At 41.8% G+C, this 15,839-nt stretch overlaps 2 pseudogenes across 2 annotated transcripts; both read right to left on the reverse strand.

Annotated features, from left to right (window-relative positions):
* Window positions 1-1,602: 1,602 nt before the first annotated feature.
* LOC307102196 (large ribosomal subunit protein uL23-like) lies at window positions 1,603-2,116 on the reverse strand (annotated as a pseudogene). Its single transcript has one exon. The product of its transcript is annotated as a large ribosomal subunit protein uL23-like (transcript).
* A 3,778-nt stretch (window positions 2,117-5,894) lies between these two features.
* Window positions 5,895-14,213, reverse strand: LOC307101066 (small ribosomal subunit protein eS8-like; annotated as a pseudogene). Its single transcript has 2 exons — window positions 13,568-14,213; window positions 5,895-5,948 (listed from the first exon to the last, which is right to left on the reverse strand). The product of its transcript is annotated as a small ribosomal subunit protein eS8-like (transcript).
* Window positions 14,214-15,839: the final 1,626 nt, after the last annotated feature.

Here is a 15,839-nt window from a genome sequence, read left to right on the forward strand (position 1 = left end):
CTTCCTTCCTTCCTTCCTTCCTTCCTTCCCTCCTTCCCGCCTTCCCGCCTTCCCGCCTTCCTTCCTTCTTCTTTCTTTCTTTCTTTCTTTCTTTCTTTCTTTCTTTCTTTCTTTCTTTCTTTCTTTCTTTCTTTCTTTCTTTCTTTCTTTCTTTCTTTCTTTCTTTCTTTCTGTCTTTCTTTCTTTCTTTTCTTTCTTTCTTTAAGGAAGATGTATTTTAAAAATATTTATATTGATTTTTAGAGAGAGAGAGGAAGGGAGAGGGAGAGAGAAACATTGATGTGAGAGTGGAACATTACTGGCTGTCTTTGCACAACCCTTAATGGGGATCGAGCATGCAACCCAGACACATGCCCTGACCAGGAATCAAACCAGCAACCTTTTGGTGCACAGGGGGATGCCCAACCAACTGAACCACACTAGCCGGGCCAGATATGTATATTTTCCTGGATTATTGAATAAGGATCTAAGAGAAGCAAAGCATGACATCATTTGACAAAAGTGAAAAGTAAAGTAGTAAACAGTAATAATGGTCTCTTTTTTATGATCCATAATATTGCACATTCATTATTATCTCCATTTTGCTGATGGGATAATTGACCCTCAGGGAGGTTAAGAACCTTGCTAAGAAAACAAAAACAAAAACAAAAACAAAAACAAAAAATACTTTTGTTAAGTGTCCCAGCCAGTGAGTGACAGAACCAGGTTCAAATCTATGTCTTTGTGGTGCCAATGGTCACAGTCATATCTACTCTGCTGTATTGTTGCTAAGTAAGTGGTGATGGGGGGTCCTGTATTCCACGAATGTACCAGTTCAAGAGATGTAATAAAAAAATCATCATCTATACTAACATCAACTTATACTTTTTTTTTAAATTCTCACTCTAGGATATGCCTCCCACATGTGCCCTGACTGGGGATTAAACCTGGGTATGTGCCCTGACCAGGAATCGAACTTGAAACCCTTTGGTGCATGGGGTGATGTGCCAACCAACTGAGCCATGCTGGCCAGGGCTCAACTTATACTTTCAAAGCCTATTACAGACCACAAAGCTTTTCACATATGCTATATTGCTTATCCCATTGACAGTTAAAACAGCTGGGGGAGTACCCCCATCTCTGTTTAAGAACTGTGTGTGTCTGTGCATGTTGACACAGAGAGAGAACCTGAAGACAGATAGATAATTTTTCCTAATAAATAAGAAATAGGGCCCAACCCTGATTCTTTAGACATGACCCAATTCTTGGCTTCTTTTCAATTCTTGATTGATGGAGTGTCCCTGGAGAGCCAGGCTTGTGCTCTGTTTGGTCAGCATCTAGCATCTGTGAATCTCAAGCCCCAGGTTATAATACTCTTGACCTGTGGGAAAAAGGCATCAGTGGGCTCTGATGTAAGGATCTGGGACCAAAAAGGCAGAAGAAACGTGGGGGAATGACAATCAGGACCTTTTCAAAATATTGCTTTGTAGATCATACATTCAGTATTCCAAAAGTATTAATTAGGCTAGACATTTGGGGAACAAGAGATAAATCAAGAGCTTGACTTTTTTTTTTTTTACAGTGTAATATTTTTGTATTTAGAATTAGGCAGCTGGACTCAGTTTAGATGATCCAAATTTTGTTGGCAACATCCAAAGCATCATAGTCAGGAGCTAGTTGAACATATGCCTTCTTCTCTCCATCAGGACTGATCAGGGTGTTGACCTTGGCCACATCAATATCATAGAGTTTCTTCACAGCCTGTTTGATCTGGTGCTGGTTGGCTTTGACATTCACAATGAACACAGTGTATTGCTGTCTTCTATCTTCTTCATGGCTGACTTGGTAGTGGGGGAATTTGATGATGGCATAGTGGTCAAGCTTGTTTCTCCTGCGTGCGCTCTTCTGAGGATATTTAGGCTGCCTTTGGAGCCTCAGTGTCTTTGGCCGTCGGAAGGTGGGTGACGTGCAGATCTTCTTTTGTGTGTGTATGTGTGTGTGTGTGTGTGTGTGTGTGTGTGTGTGTGTGGCTGTGGATGCCGTTCAGCACCGCTTTCTTTGCCTTCAAAGCCTTTGCTTTGGCTTTGGCTTTGGGAGGGGCAGGGGCTTCCTTCTTAGCTTTCGATGCCATCTTCATAAAGAGGAAGAGCTTGACCTTTCACAGATCAAGTTGTGGACGCGGCATGTATAAAATATTTACATGGGGAAATAACCTGAAACATTGGACCACAAGCTCAACTTTCCTTTGGTCATGACTACCCACTCATGCATCATCCAAGTCCACACCCAATGACAGCTTGTCAGGTGTGTGCCAAAGTGACTGCGCCCCCCCCCCCCCCCCCCCCACAAAGTGGTTCAACTTCCTCCTGCCTGAAGGGGAATATATAAGGCCATCTGGAAAAGGAGAAGGGACTTCTTGGAGAAGGCAGAGGTCATGGGGTGTTATATTAGGCACCTAATCTCTTCCCCTTTCTCCCTTCTGCAGAGGTATAGAACGTACTTGACCTATTCTCTCTGTTGACCCCCAACCCAGAGAGTCCCTAAGAGTATCACGTGGGGTTTGAAGGGTGATTCTAGAACACGAAGCTGGTTCCTACTTCTTGCCAGGAGCTCCTCTGGAGACTAGGCTGACAGATGTGCTCTCCTACCATTGGGTATGAAGGAACCAAGGAACAGTGCAGCTGAGAGGGATGAAGAGAGTGTTGGGTCCCCACCACATGGCCTGGCAAGGATGCTTGACTTTTTCTGCAGGGCCCAGAACCTGCCTCAGAAGTGAGTGAGGCACTCAATCCTGCCATTTCTCCAGGGTGTAGAGTCAAAGGGAAGGAGGAGAAGGAAGCTGGGAAAGAGACTTGAGTGATACTAACTGAGACTAATTCCTGAAGTGAATTAAAAGACATTGCTGGGCTGGGCCAAGTGGATTGGACTAAATTTAGTTTCTTTGCAGTCAAGTGGAGTGGAAGCTCATCAAAGAAAAGTGTGTGCAGATATGAAAATAAAGGGAATGACATGTTTCCACATTGCTGATTTGTCATCATCCAATTCATACCATTTATACTAGATTTGTTAAGTCTACAGTGAGGCAGTTATTTTTTATTTTTTAATATATTTTTATTGATTTCAGAGAGGAAGGGAGAGGAAGAGAGAGATAGAAATATCAATGATGAGAGGGAATCATTGATTGGCTGCCTCCTGCATGTTGGACTGAGCCCGCAACCCAGGCATGTGCCCTTGCCCGGAATTGAACCTACAACCTTTCGGTCCACAGGCTGACGCTTTATCCACTGAGCCAAACCAGTCAGGGCGAGGCAGTTATTGAAAGCCAGGCTCTGTTGAAAAAAAAAATAAAAAACAAACAAAAACACAACACCACACCTTTCTAAATTCCAAAGCTTCCTTTTAAAAAACAAAACTCCAAAATTTGGAGGGCCGAGCTTAGAGCTCAGGAGAAGTGGGTATGGGAGAGGAGAAGGGCATAGGACTTAGCCTGTGGGCCTTGGCCCACCTTCTCCCATTCTCATTGAGAGTCTTTAGGGGATGGGGGCTAGAAGTAATTAGAGCACTTCAGGGAAATCCCGAATAGGAATCTCTCACCATCACTGGGAGTAGGGCTCCAGAGGGAGATAAGATCAGTTCTAGAAAACATATCCCCCGCTTCATGCATTTGAGTCACAGAGTGGTAGATGTATTACTACTGCTCACAAGCATGCAGTGGGACTTCTGAAGGGAGGATCTGACGTCCCTCCCCTATTGAACTCAGGCATGGCTGTGCAGCTTGCTTCGGCAAATGGAATGTGAGCAGAAATGGAGGATGTCCCTTCCAAGCAGAAATGTTAAAAACACGACTTGTCATGCTTTTTAAAAGAACTCTCCCTCTCAGCACGGTGAAAGCATGTGTTGAAATGGAGCTTATGCCAGCCTGGGCTCTTGAGTGACTATGATGAGCAGACTCTCCTTGTTAATTTCTCACGAGCAAGAAGTAAACTTTGCCAGGCCACGGTCAATAGCAGGCACACTGCACTTCTCACACTATGTGAAATTATGGGATGCAAAGTGACAGAATGTACTCAACTTTACAAAGCATGCCAGAGCAATGTAGCATTTAAGCTGGCATTTAAAAGGCCCACTTTGTTCAGACTGCTTACGGATAAAATGTGACTTCTCAGGATTTATTACTGTTAATCACTGCAACCCTAGTATTTGGTAGATTGTGGGCAGGTTTATATAATAACAGGAAACCCTAGTATTTGGTAGACTGTGGGCAGGATTACACTAATAACAAAGGAAAGCAACAGACATGTTTTTAATAGTTAAATTATAATTACAGATAATTAATGTAACATTTTTAATTAGAATGAAAGGGCAAGGTTAGCATATTATAAAATATTTAATGTGTTAAATGCAGACATGATATTCTTTCGTCATTTTGTAATTACTTATTCTGCTTATAATAAGTAATTTGGTAATAGAGTCAGACTGAATTTGGGAGAAAATGAAAGGCATCATTGCTTACCTCCTGGTGTCTAGGAAGGAGAGAGAATAAGCTATATTTAAAGAGACCTCTGAAAAAAGTTCATTTAAAAAATATGCCAGGACTCAGGTCTATTATTATTCTCCTGGGACACACACTTTGGAATGATATTTTCACACAAGGTAGAATCTGAAATTTGAATCCTTTCATAGCCACAAAATCCTGAAAGTTCAGCTCTCACAGGAAATAATATTTAAATATTAAAAGTCCATGTCCGAGGCAGATATGACAAGAATAAAAATGATCCCATTTAAAGTGAGATCTCCGTCCTCTTTGTTTTTTAAACTGGGTTAAATTAGCATTTTTGTTCAGTCTGCCTGGCAAGAACACAAAGTAAATACGTTAAGCAGCAAAGAGTTGAGAACTATAATGTTCACATAGTCTAAATGAGTCTCCAGTTCACTGAAGGCCCTCCTTTTCATGGACGCAGAGATGGTTATTTATAGGCTGTGGGGCCAAAACACCTGACCCGTCAGTCAAACTGGATGCTTAGTGCAGTGGAAAAAATTAAAGAGATGATTAACTGAAATCTTCACATTGCAACCAATTGTTTTGGTATCAGAGAAGTGGTCTTATCACTGTTTGTCCCTTTCCTCCATTTTTAGGATCTATATCTTACACATACATGCTGGCCACTGGGGGTCCTGAAGAGCTCCAGCCTTACTGGGCTACCCTTTCCTTAAATATTTCAATAAGATTAACCAGAGTCCCCATATCCCATGTGTTAGAGTACAGGAGGAGCACACAGTGAATAGCCCCTTTTCCTCACTTAAGTTCTCAATAAGTGGAGAAAAAAGTACAAAAGAACCCTGGCTGGTGTGGCTCAGTTGGTTGGAGCATCATCCTAGGCACTGGAAAGTCGCAGATTCGATTCCCAGTCAGGGTACATATTTAGGTTGTGGGTTCAAAACCCGGTTGGAGGGTGTACAGGAGGCAAAGGATCCATGTTTTTCCCACATCGATGTTTTTTTTTTTTTTTCTCTTTCTCCCCCTCCCTTTCTAAAATCAGTTAAAAAATACAAGTGACGATTATATCATGTGTCTATTCAACTGATTGCAGAAAGGGGTCAAAATATCACCCAGAAAAAGAGAAGGCTCTGCAACAGGTCCAGGTTGCTGTGTAAAGTGCTTAGCCATGTGACCCAGTGGATCTGATAGTGCTTGCAGTGGCTGTACAGGTTGAGATATGTATAGAATCTGCAGACCCTTCCGCTGAATTACATTGCCTACTGCTGTTAGAATTTGGAGCAACGCTCTGCCATCCTTTGTAGATGGCTGTTTTTCTTTGAGAGACAGCTTATGGTTGCTACTGGGCTTTAGTAGACACCCAACACTTTATCATGGGCCATCACATGAACATGAGGTACCTATTACAAAGTGGGTGTTAGCTGGCCCACCAAACCATAAAGTTGGGCATGGAGTACAGCTTCAACAGGGCCTGAAGGCACAAGTAAATTGAATGAGCAAGTGGCCCAGATGTTAATGGCCCTTACTTTTTATTTTTCCACTTAAAAATTATTTTTATTTTTCAATTACAGTTTACATACATTATTATATTAGTTTTAAGTGTACCCTCCCTCCCCCCGTGATTAGACATTACATAACGTACTAAATGATCATCCTGATAAATCTCACACCCATGCGACACTGTACATAGATATTAGAATATTATTGACTATATTCCGTATGCTGTACTTGGCATACCCATGACTATTCTGTAACAACCAATTTGTACTTCTTAATCTCTTTCCCTTTTTACCCAGCCCCTAATCCCACTCCAATCTGGCAACTATCAAAATGTTATCTGTATCTATGAGTCGATTTCTGTTCTGCTTGTTCATTTATTTTGTTTTTTAGATTTAACTGTTGATAGATAGGGCCCCTACTCTTGCTATCTTGCCTTCTCTTTCTCAACGCACACATATGGTCTCATGCGGAATTCTCTATGATTTATGTTGACTGAAGAATAAAAATATTCAGACCTGGTTTATAGATATGCATGGTACAGTGGCACATCTCCAAAGCATATAATCAGTATTGTTGGCCCACCCTGAGATAGCTCTGAAGTACTATAGCGATGAAGGGAAATCCTAGTGTTGGAAGTACTTCAAGGAGTGCATCTAGTTATTTATTTTTTCCTAGAAGAAGAGATGGCCGAAGATATGGCTCTCCACTGATTCATAGACAGTGACTAGTGCTTTGACTAGATGGTTAGAATTATGAATTGAATGCTTGTGTGCACTCAAGAAGAAGTACAACTTGAAAATTGGTAGCAGAGGTATGTGAATAGATTTTTCCGAATGGGTAAGAGCATGAAGATGTTTGTCTCATGTGGCTGCTCATTAAAGAGCAATCTCAGTAGAGGAAGATCTTAATAATAAGATGGACAAGATACTTTGCTCTGTGGATGTTAATAGGCTCTTTCCCTAGTCATCCCATCTTTGCCCAATGGGCTCATGGACAAAGTGGCCATGGTGTCAGGGATGGAGGTTACACATGGACTCAGCAACATGATCTTCCCCTCACTAAGGCTGATCTGTCTGAGTACCCAACCTGCCAACAAGCAGAGAACAATTCTGTGCCCTGATTTGGCACCATTTCCCAGGAAGATCAGACAGCCACCTGGTGGCAGGTTGATTGCGTTGGACCACATGCATCTTGGGAGAGGCACTTGCTCTCAATGCTTTTGCCAAAACCACCATCTGTGGACTTACATAATGTAATTCCCTTCAAGATATTCCCACAGCATTGCTCCTGATCAAGTCACTCATTTAAAAGCAACTAAAGTGCAGCAATGGACTCATGCTAATGGAATTCACTGATCTCACCATGTTTCTCATCAACCTGAAGTAGCTGGAATGCTGGAATAGCCTTTCAAATAATTAGTTTCCATGCAGGCTTGGTAGAAACACCTTGAAGGGTTAAATGTGGTGTGTGCTTTAAATCATTGACCAATGTATGGTGCTATCTTTTTAAAGGGCTGAAATGTCTTTAAAAAATCCTTTTTTTTCATTTATAGTTGCCATACACTATTATATTAGTTTCAGGTGCACACCCCAATAATTAGACATTATAAAACTTATTAAGTCGATCGTCCTGAAAAATCTCATACCCATTTGACACCAAAAATAGTTATTAGAATATTATTGACTATATTTTCTATGCTGTACTTTAGACCCCCATGACTACACTATTGTCCTTCTAAATCCCTTCACTTTTTTCATTCCTCCTCCAACCCCCTCCCATCTGGAAACTGTCAAAATGTTCTCTGTATCTATGAGAATGTTTCTGTTTTGCTTGTTCATTTATTTTAATTTTTAGATTTAATTGTTGATAGATATGTATTTATTGCCATTTATTGTTCATATTTTTGATCTTTTTTCCCCTTCTTCTTCTTAAAGAAGACCCTTTAACATTTCATGTAGTATTGGTTTGGTGGTGAAGAACTACTTTAGCTTTTTCTTGTCTGGGAAGCTCTTTATCTGACATTCAATTCTAAATGATAGCTTTGCTGGATAGAGTAATTTTGGTTGTAGGTCCTTACTTTTCATCACTTTGAATATTTCTTGCCAATCCCTTCTGACATGCAAAGTTTCTGTTGAGAAATCAGCTGACAGTTGTATGGGCACTCCCTTGTAGGTAACTAACTGCTTTTCTCTTGCTGCTTTTAAGATTCGCTCTTTGTCTTTAACCTTTGGCATTTTAATTATGATGCATCTTGGTGTAGGCATCTTTGGGTTCCTCTTGTTTGGGACTCTCTGTGCTTCCTGGACTTGTATGTCTATTTCTTTCACCAGGTAAGGGAAGTTTTCTGTCATTACTTTTTCAAATAGGCTTTCAATTTCTTGCTCCCTCTTTTCTTCTGAAACCCACATGATGTGAATGTTCATATGCTTGAAGTTGTCCCAGAGGCTCCTTATGCTATCTTCATATTTTTGGATTATTTTTTCTTTTTTCTTTTATGATTGGGTGTTTTTTTGCTTCCTCATACTCCAAATTCTTGATTTGATTCTCAGAGTCTTCTACTCTACTGTTGAGTTTCTGTAAATTATTCTTTATTTCAGTTAGTGTATCCTTTATTTCTGACTGGTCCTTTTTTATGATGTTGATGTTCTCACTAAGTTCCTTGAAGCTCTAAATAAGTTCCATGAGCATCCTTATAACCATTGTTTTGAACTCTGAATCTGGTAGTTTTCTTGCTTCCATTTCATTTAGTTCTTTTTCTGGAGAGTTCTTCCATTCTTTCATTTGTGACATGTTTCTCTGTCTCTGCATTTTGGCTGCTTCCCTGTGTTTGTTTCTATGTATTAGGTAGATCTGCTATGGCTCCCAGACTTGTTAGAATGGCCTTCTGTAGGAGTGTCCTGGAGGGCCCAGCCTCCCTAGACAGCTGAGCTGGGTACTCCAGGTGTGCCCCCATGTGAGCTGTCCTATTGTAGTTGAGCCTTGATTGATGTTGGCATCCATTGCAAGGATTGACTGGGACTACAGTAAAAGAGCTGCTGTACAGGAGCTGACCCGATGGAGCAAGACTTGCTTCAGTAGGGTTTTGGTGCTCACTGAGTCCACCCCTTTAGTGTGTCACTTGTGGAGGTGGTATGGTTATAATACTGCATGGTTTGAAGCTGACCACTGGGTACATTGGCTCTGGGACCCCTGGGAGATGTAAAGTTAACCACTGTCTGTGCCCTGTCTTTGGCCACCTGGCATGAGCTAATGAGCAATCTGCAGGTGGCTGCTACTTATGTTGGGCTTGTAGGTTCTTAGGAGAAGCCAAGTTCTGAACCAAGGTGGGTTGCTGCTAGAACTGGGCCTGGGGCCATTTATTGAGAGGTACGAGGCTGCTTGTTTGAGAGATTTTAGGAAAGTTCGAAGCATAAGGCAAGAGAGACCAGTTGTATGGAAAAGCTACTGTAAATGGCTTGATGAGCCAGTTGCAATGTGCTTTTTCTTTAATTCTCTAATTGTAGAACTTTGTTCAGTTAGATTTCAAGTGTTTCTGAATGATGGTGTTCTGTATTTTAGTTGTAATTTTGATGTGGTTGTGGGAGGCAGCGAGTACTGCATTTACATACTCACCATCTTGACTGGACCCCCCTATAGTGCCAGTTCTTGTATCACTAGGATCCATGGGTCCAGGAAAACCATGTGAAAATGGGGTGATTCCTTTCATTATTACTCAGAGTGAGCCACTATTTGTTGAAGTTCAGTGTGGGGTACCAGTCACTCTTGGAGTTCATGCATGTTGACACTGATCTGCTGATGTATCTTGTTGGTTTAAGGCAGCAGCCAAGGTCACAGCTGCTCTAGCTCCTGCTGGAAAACCTACTTCAGCTTCTCTGAATCCTAAGCCAGGTGTGTGTGCAGCTCTGAGGTAAGGAGTGCCAACTCCTTCTGTAGATCACCTGTGTTGTCGATGTTGGAGATGAGAGAGAGAGAGAGAGAGAGAGAGAGAGAGAGAGAGAGAGAGAGAAGGGGAGAGAGGGGGAGAGAGGAGGAGAGAGGGAAAGAGAGAGAGAGAGATATGAGGGCTCCAGTTTGTCCTTGATCTCCCCTTTCCATGTCCAATATTTCTTCCCATCTGCTAGTCCTGAGGCTCTGCAGAGACTTCAGGCCAACAACAGACAAGGAGGCAACAGCCTTCCATAGAATTTCTCAACAGCTCCCACAGTTGTGTAAGGTGTTATCCCTGTAGTAAAGCCCATAGAGTGGTTCTGCTTGTTTGACAAAGCCCAAGTGACACAGCATCCCTCCAACATCTCAGGGTTTCCCACTTGGCCCCTTAGTCATTTATTGGTTTTCAGAATTTTCTTGCTTTTCAGAAATTTCCTGCTTTTCATAATCTTCAAATTCACTGTCATCTTGACTCTGTGTCTTTTCCCTTGTCTATGCCCTGAGTCAATTAAAATGTGGAACATCATATTTTTTCCTTCATTTACTTCAAACACCACTCATAAAAGCGGGGAATTTCATAAAGATGTTATGGTAAAATGGCAGTTGCATTGAAACAAAATACTTACAGCTGATTACTTAAAATTGAATGTTAGTTGCCCCTGATTGAAAAGTCCAGCTCCCTGGCCTTCCAACTGCCAATTTTCTCTTCCCCCTTGTTCTCTCATCTCTTTGTCTCTCTAATTTGCAATTCCTTCCTTGCTCCTGGTAACTCAAAATTCCTTTTATAAAAAATGTACAATTTAGCTCTCTCATTGTCTTGCCCTCAATCATGCTATTGTGTGCTTTCCCTTTCATAACCAAAGAGCCCATCAGAGAAAAGACAAATTTCTCCTGAAGAGGAAGTTTACTGCCAGTGAAAATATATAGTCTCCTGTCACTTCACCTCCATATCTTGAACTATCTTATGTTAGATCTCAGTGGAAAGGGACACCATATTCCTTTGTCATTCTGTCACAGATTTACTCTAAATCAATTTTATGAAACCAAAACCTTAAATGAAAGATTGGCAAAATGAGTGTAATAGGAGATGTAGGTCCTGCTAAGACACATCTTTGAGAAAGTTTTGAATTACATGTAGTGTGTAACAGCTGTGGGTTGCAACATTTTTCCTGGCGAGTTGTTTAGGGTGCCATTGTTTATAAATTTCAAGACTTAGTCTAGAGCTTTCATTTACAAAGTTGGTATTTCACTCCTTTAAGAGTGAAAAGGAAACTCCAGGCTGTGCCTTTGTATGCGAAATTGTGGGCAAATTGTAGCATGTCAGCCTCTCTTTTGGAGACATGTATATTTGCCAATTTTTAAATACAAGTTAAGGAAGCAACAGAATTGTAGCAATTCTGTTTAATTCAGAGAATGGGGAGAAAATATAGAGAAAACTGAAGAAAGGAGGAAAGTTATTTTTTTTAATTTATCAAAACATGAATTTAAGCACCTTATTTCAACAAAAGCATGACTAGTTGTACTGATGTGAGTCTGCCATTATATCAAGAATTTGTATATAGTCTCATAGATTTTCAGATTGGACAAACTGCTAATGTTCCATTGCCTCTTTGCTATTTTTGTATTACTGGTCCAGAGCTTCATCACAAAGTTTTGAAATTTAACAAATTAAAATAAAAAGTGAAAGAGAAAAATATATCGTCAATATGTTGTACACCTTACGCTTACATGATGTTGTATATCAAATATAACAATAAAAAATAAGTGAAAGGGAAACATTTTATTTTATTGATATTTTAGAGAGAGAAAAAGGGAGAGGGAGAGAGAGAGAAACATCGATGTGAGAGTGAAACATCGATCGGCTGCCTCCTGCACACCCCCTACTAGGGATCCAGCCCGCAAACCAGACATGTGCCCTGTCCAGGAATTGAACCAGCAACCTTTTGGTGCAGCTCCACCAACTGAGCCACACATGCCAAGACAGGAAACTTCCTTTTTAAAAAAAATTAATTTATCTTTATTGTTGAAAGTATTACAGATGTCCCCTGTTTTTTCCCCATTGACCCCCTCAACCCTGCTTCTGCTCCAGCCCCAAGTCTTTCCCACACTATTATCTGTCCAAAGATTATGCAAATATGCATATGTGTTCTTTGGTTAATCTCTTCCCCCACCCTCCCCCCTTCCCCTCTGAAATACGTCAATCTGTTGCATGCTTCAATGTCTCTGGATCTATTTTCTTGGTCAGTTTATTTTGTTCATTAGATTCTACATATGAATGAGATCATGTGATACTTGTTTTTCTCTGACTGGCTTATTTCACTTAGCATAACACTTTCCACGTTTCTCCATGCTGTCTCAAAGGGTAAGAGATCCTTATTTTTTTTGCCGCTGCATAGTATTCACTACATAATATCCACTGTGTGAATGTAACACAGTTTTTTTAATCCATTCATTTACTGATGGACACGGGCTGTTTCTTGATACATTTTTCTCTTTCACTTTTTATTTTAGCTATTATAAATAAAGTTGCTATGAACATAGGGGTGCATATATTCTTTCTGATTGGTGTTCCAGGTTTCTTAGAATATATTCCTAGAAGTGGGATCGCTGGGTCAAATGTCAATTCCATTTTTAATTTTTGAGGAAACTCCATACATTTCCCATAGTGGCTGCACCAGTCTGCATTCCCACCAGCAGTGTACTAGGGTTCCTTTTTCTCCACATCCTCACCAGCACTTGTTTGTTGATTTATTGATGGTAGCCATTCTGGCAGGTGTGAAGTGGTACCTCATTGTTATTTTAATTTGCATCTCTTCAATAATTAGTGACAATGAGCATTTTTTTTCATATATCTCTAGCCATTTGTATGTCCTCTTTGGAGAAGTGTCTATTCAGGTCCTCTGCCCATTTAAAAAAATAAGTAATTAGTAATTTATTTTTGTCTTTACCTGAGGATATTTTTTCCATTGATTTTTAGAGAGAGTTGGGGGAGGGAGGGAGGGAAGGAAGGAGGGAGGGGAGAGAGAGAGAGAGAGAGAGAGAGAGAGAGAGAGAGAGATATCAACATGAGAGAGACACATTGATTGGTTGCTTCCTGCTGGAGCCCTGACTGGGAGCTGGGGATCAAACCTGCAACTGAGGTATGTGCCCAGAGAGTAATCTCACTAATGATGGGGCAAGAGTCTAACATGCACTGGCTCAGATTTCCCCATTAGGTAGAATTAATGTGTTCATGTCACTGCTCACCTGTGACTTGTCTCTCTGGGCTTAAATCTAGCCACAACGCCCCATGCCACTGGCTCAGTAGTGTCTGTTCTGTCTATCCAATAATAACCATCATAATCATACCATAGCTTATTTTGTGCCAGGTTCTGTTCTAAACATTTCAAACTTCATGATAACTCTGAGTCAGATACAAGTGCCTCCATTTTATGGATGGGAAGCCTGAGGCACAGAGAGAAAAAGTAACTTGCCAAGGATCACATGGAAAATAAGCTAGTAAGTGGCAAAGCTGGGATTCTAACTCAGTTAGTATGCTCTGATGCTTCCCAAGTGGGTCCCATGACCTGGAGATGGCTGAAGGGTTGGGGGTGTGGGGAGGGGAAGGAGGATAAGTTTTTTATTTATTTTATTTATTTATTTTAGAATAAACACCTTTACTACCTGAGCTAAGATAGGAGGGAAGAGGATTTGTTTGCCTTTCTGGGCCGTGCTCTTCCTCAAACAGAACTCCAGCTCCTGGCCCTGGAGCACATAGCTCGGCCACACTGGCCTGGTCTTGAAGCGATGCATGCCAGAAGCTTGCCCTGCTGGAGCTGCTGCTTGGGAAGACTGCTGATTGTGGCATTCTTTTTCCTTCCATCATATTTCTTCTGAAATTTCTTTGATCATTTTTTTGTTCAAAATCTCTTCCTCTTCAGGAGTCAGCTTGGCCCTCTTCTTGCAGCCCAGAGGCAGTGCACAGTGGGACTCCTACCGCTGTCGGGACGGTGTGCTGTCACCAAGCACGATGCAGTTCTCTACTAGGGTCTTGGTGTGGACCAGTTCATTGTTGGATGCATTGTATTCAACATCAATAATCCTTGTTGTGTGAACAACACTCAGAGCCCCAGGAGAAGTTGCCCACATTCAGCCTCAAGGCTTGGTACTTCTTGTTGCCTCCGCACCCTTGGACTGTGTGTATGTGGCAGGGTCCAATCTTAGGGTTGGCAGCCGGGCATCACTGCTCATATTTTCGCTTCTTGTGGTAGGACTTTCTCTTGCCCCTGGTCTTGTGGCGCTTGTGCCAGTTGTCCCGAGAGATGCCCATAGCTTGGCCCCGGCTGGAAAGAGTGGGGATAAGTTTTTAGTAGCCCATTTTGGTGTAGGGTTCAAGCTACATTTACTAACTGAGCTTGAAGCTTTAAACTGTGTTTTAATTTTTAAGCTGTTTGTAAATTCCTGTCTCACTCCTGCATCTACTTTTCAATTGGACAAGGAAAGATTTGTAAACTACTGTCTCCCTTAGAAACTCCAACACTAACCTGGTCCAATTTTACTGAAGTAGATAAAAAATTAGATAGCCTGGAATACTATCTATAACTAGAGGCCTGGTGCACGTAATTCATGCATGGGGTGGGGGACCCTCAGCCTGGCCTGCACCCTCTCCAATCTTGGGAATGGCCAACTGCCGGTTTAAACTGGCAGTCGGACATCCCTCTCGCAATCCGGGACCGCTGGCTCCTAACCGCTCTCCTGCCTGCCTGGTCATCCCTAACCACTCTGCCTGCTGCCCTGATGCCCCTAACTGCTCCCTTGCTGGACTGATCACCCCTAACTGCCCTCTCCTGCTGGCCCGATTGCCCCTAACTGCCCTTCCCTGCAGGCCTGATAACCCCTAACTGCCCTCCCCTGCCGGCCTGATCACCCTTAACTGCCTTTGCCCCCGCCACTGTGGCTTTGTCTGGAAGGACGTCTGGAAGATGTCTGGTCTAATTAGCATATTACCCTTTTATTAGTATAGATAATAAAAGCATAATATGCTAATTAGACTGGACACCCTTCTGGATGTCCTTCCATCCTTCCGGACTAAGCTGGGGCTGCGAGGGAAGCCCAGTCCCGAGTACCTGCTGGTGGCTGGAGGGAAGCCTGGGTCCTGAGTGCCAGAGGGAAGCCTGTGCTGGCAGCCGGGGGAAGGAAGGCATACTCTTGCACGAATTATGTGCATCGGGCCTCTAGTGCAGCTATAAAAAAGAAGGATCTCTTACCCTTTGAAATAGCGTGGAGGGACCTGGAGAGTATTATGGTAAGCGAAATAGGCCAGACAGAGAAAGATAAGTATCACATGATCTTACTTATCTGTGGAATCTAATGAACAAAATATACTAATGAACAAAATAGATCCAGAGACAGAGAAGCATGGAACAGATTGATGAATTTCAGAGGGAATGCAGGGGGTAGGGTGGGGAGAGATTAACCAGGAAATTTATATGCATATATGTAATACTTTCAACAATAAAGATTATTTCTTCAGTATAGATTCCCCAAAGCAAAATTACCTTGTCAAATAATCTAGATATTTTTAGGGCTCTTGATAAATTGCTTTTGGGAGAAGTCATACCATAATAACTCCTCTATTCCCTACCCCAGAAATGTAAGAAGGTGCCCATATGTTGTTGGTATTTTTACATTTTATAGTTGAAGAAACAACATTTTGGAGCAGGTAAGTAGGTGTTCAAGTTGGTAAATAATCTTTCTGTCCAACTCCAAATGAATTGCTTTCCTGTACACAGCACTATGACTATTGAGAACTAACAGAAAATGTGACAAGATTGGCCTTTGGCTTAGGGCTAGGTGCCCTAGGGATAGAACTGGGGAGTAGGGGAGTGGGCTGGATTCAGGCTCAGGGATTCGAGAAGGGCCACAATCACCTTCTTTCATGCTCGGGACCATCCAG

This window comes from Cnephaeus nilssonii (genome assembly GCF_951640355.1).
Source record: "Cnephaeus nilssonii genome assembly, chromosome: 6".
Classification (NCBI taxonomy): domain Eukaryota; kingdom Metazoa; phylum Chordata; class Mammalia; order Chiroptera; family Vespertilionidae; genus Cnephaeus; species Cnephaeus nilssonii.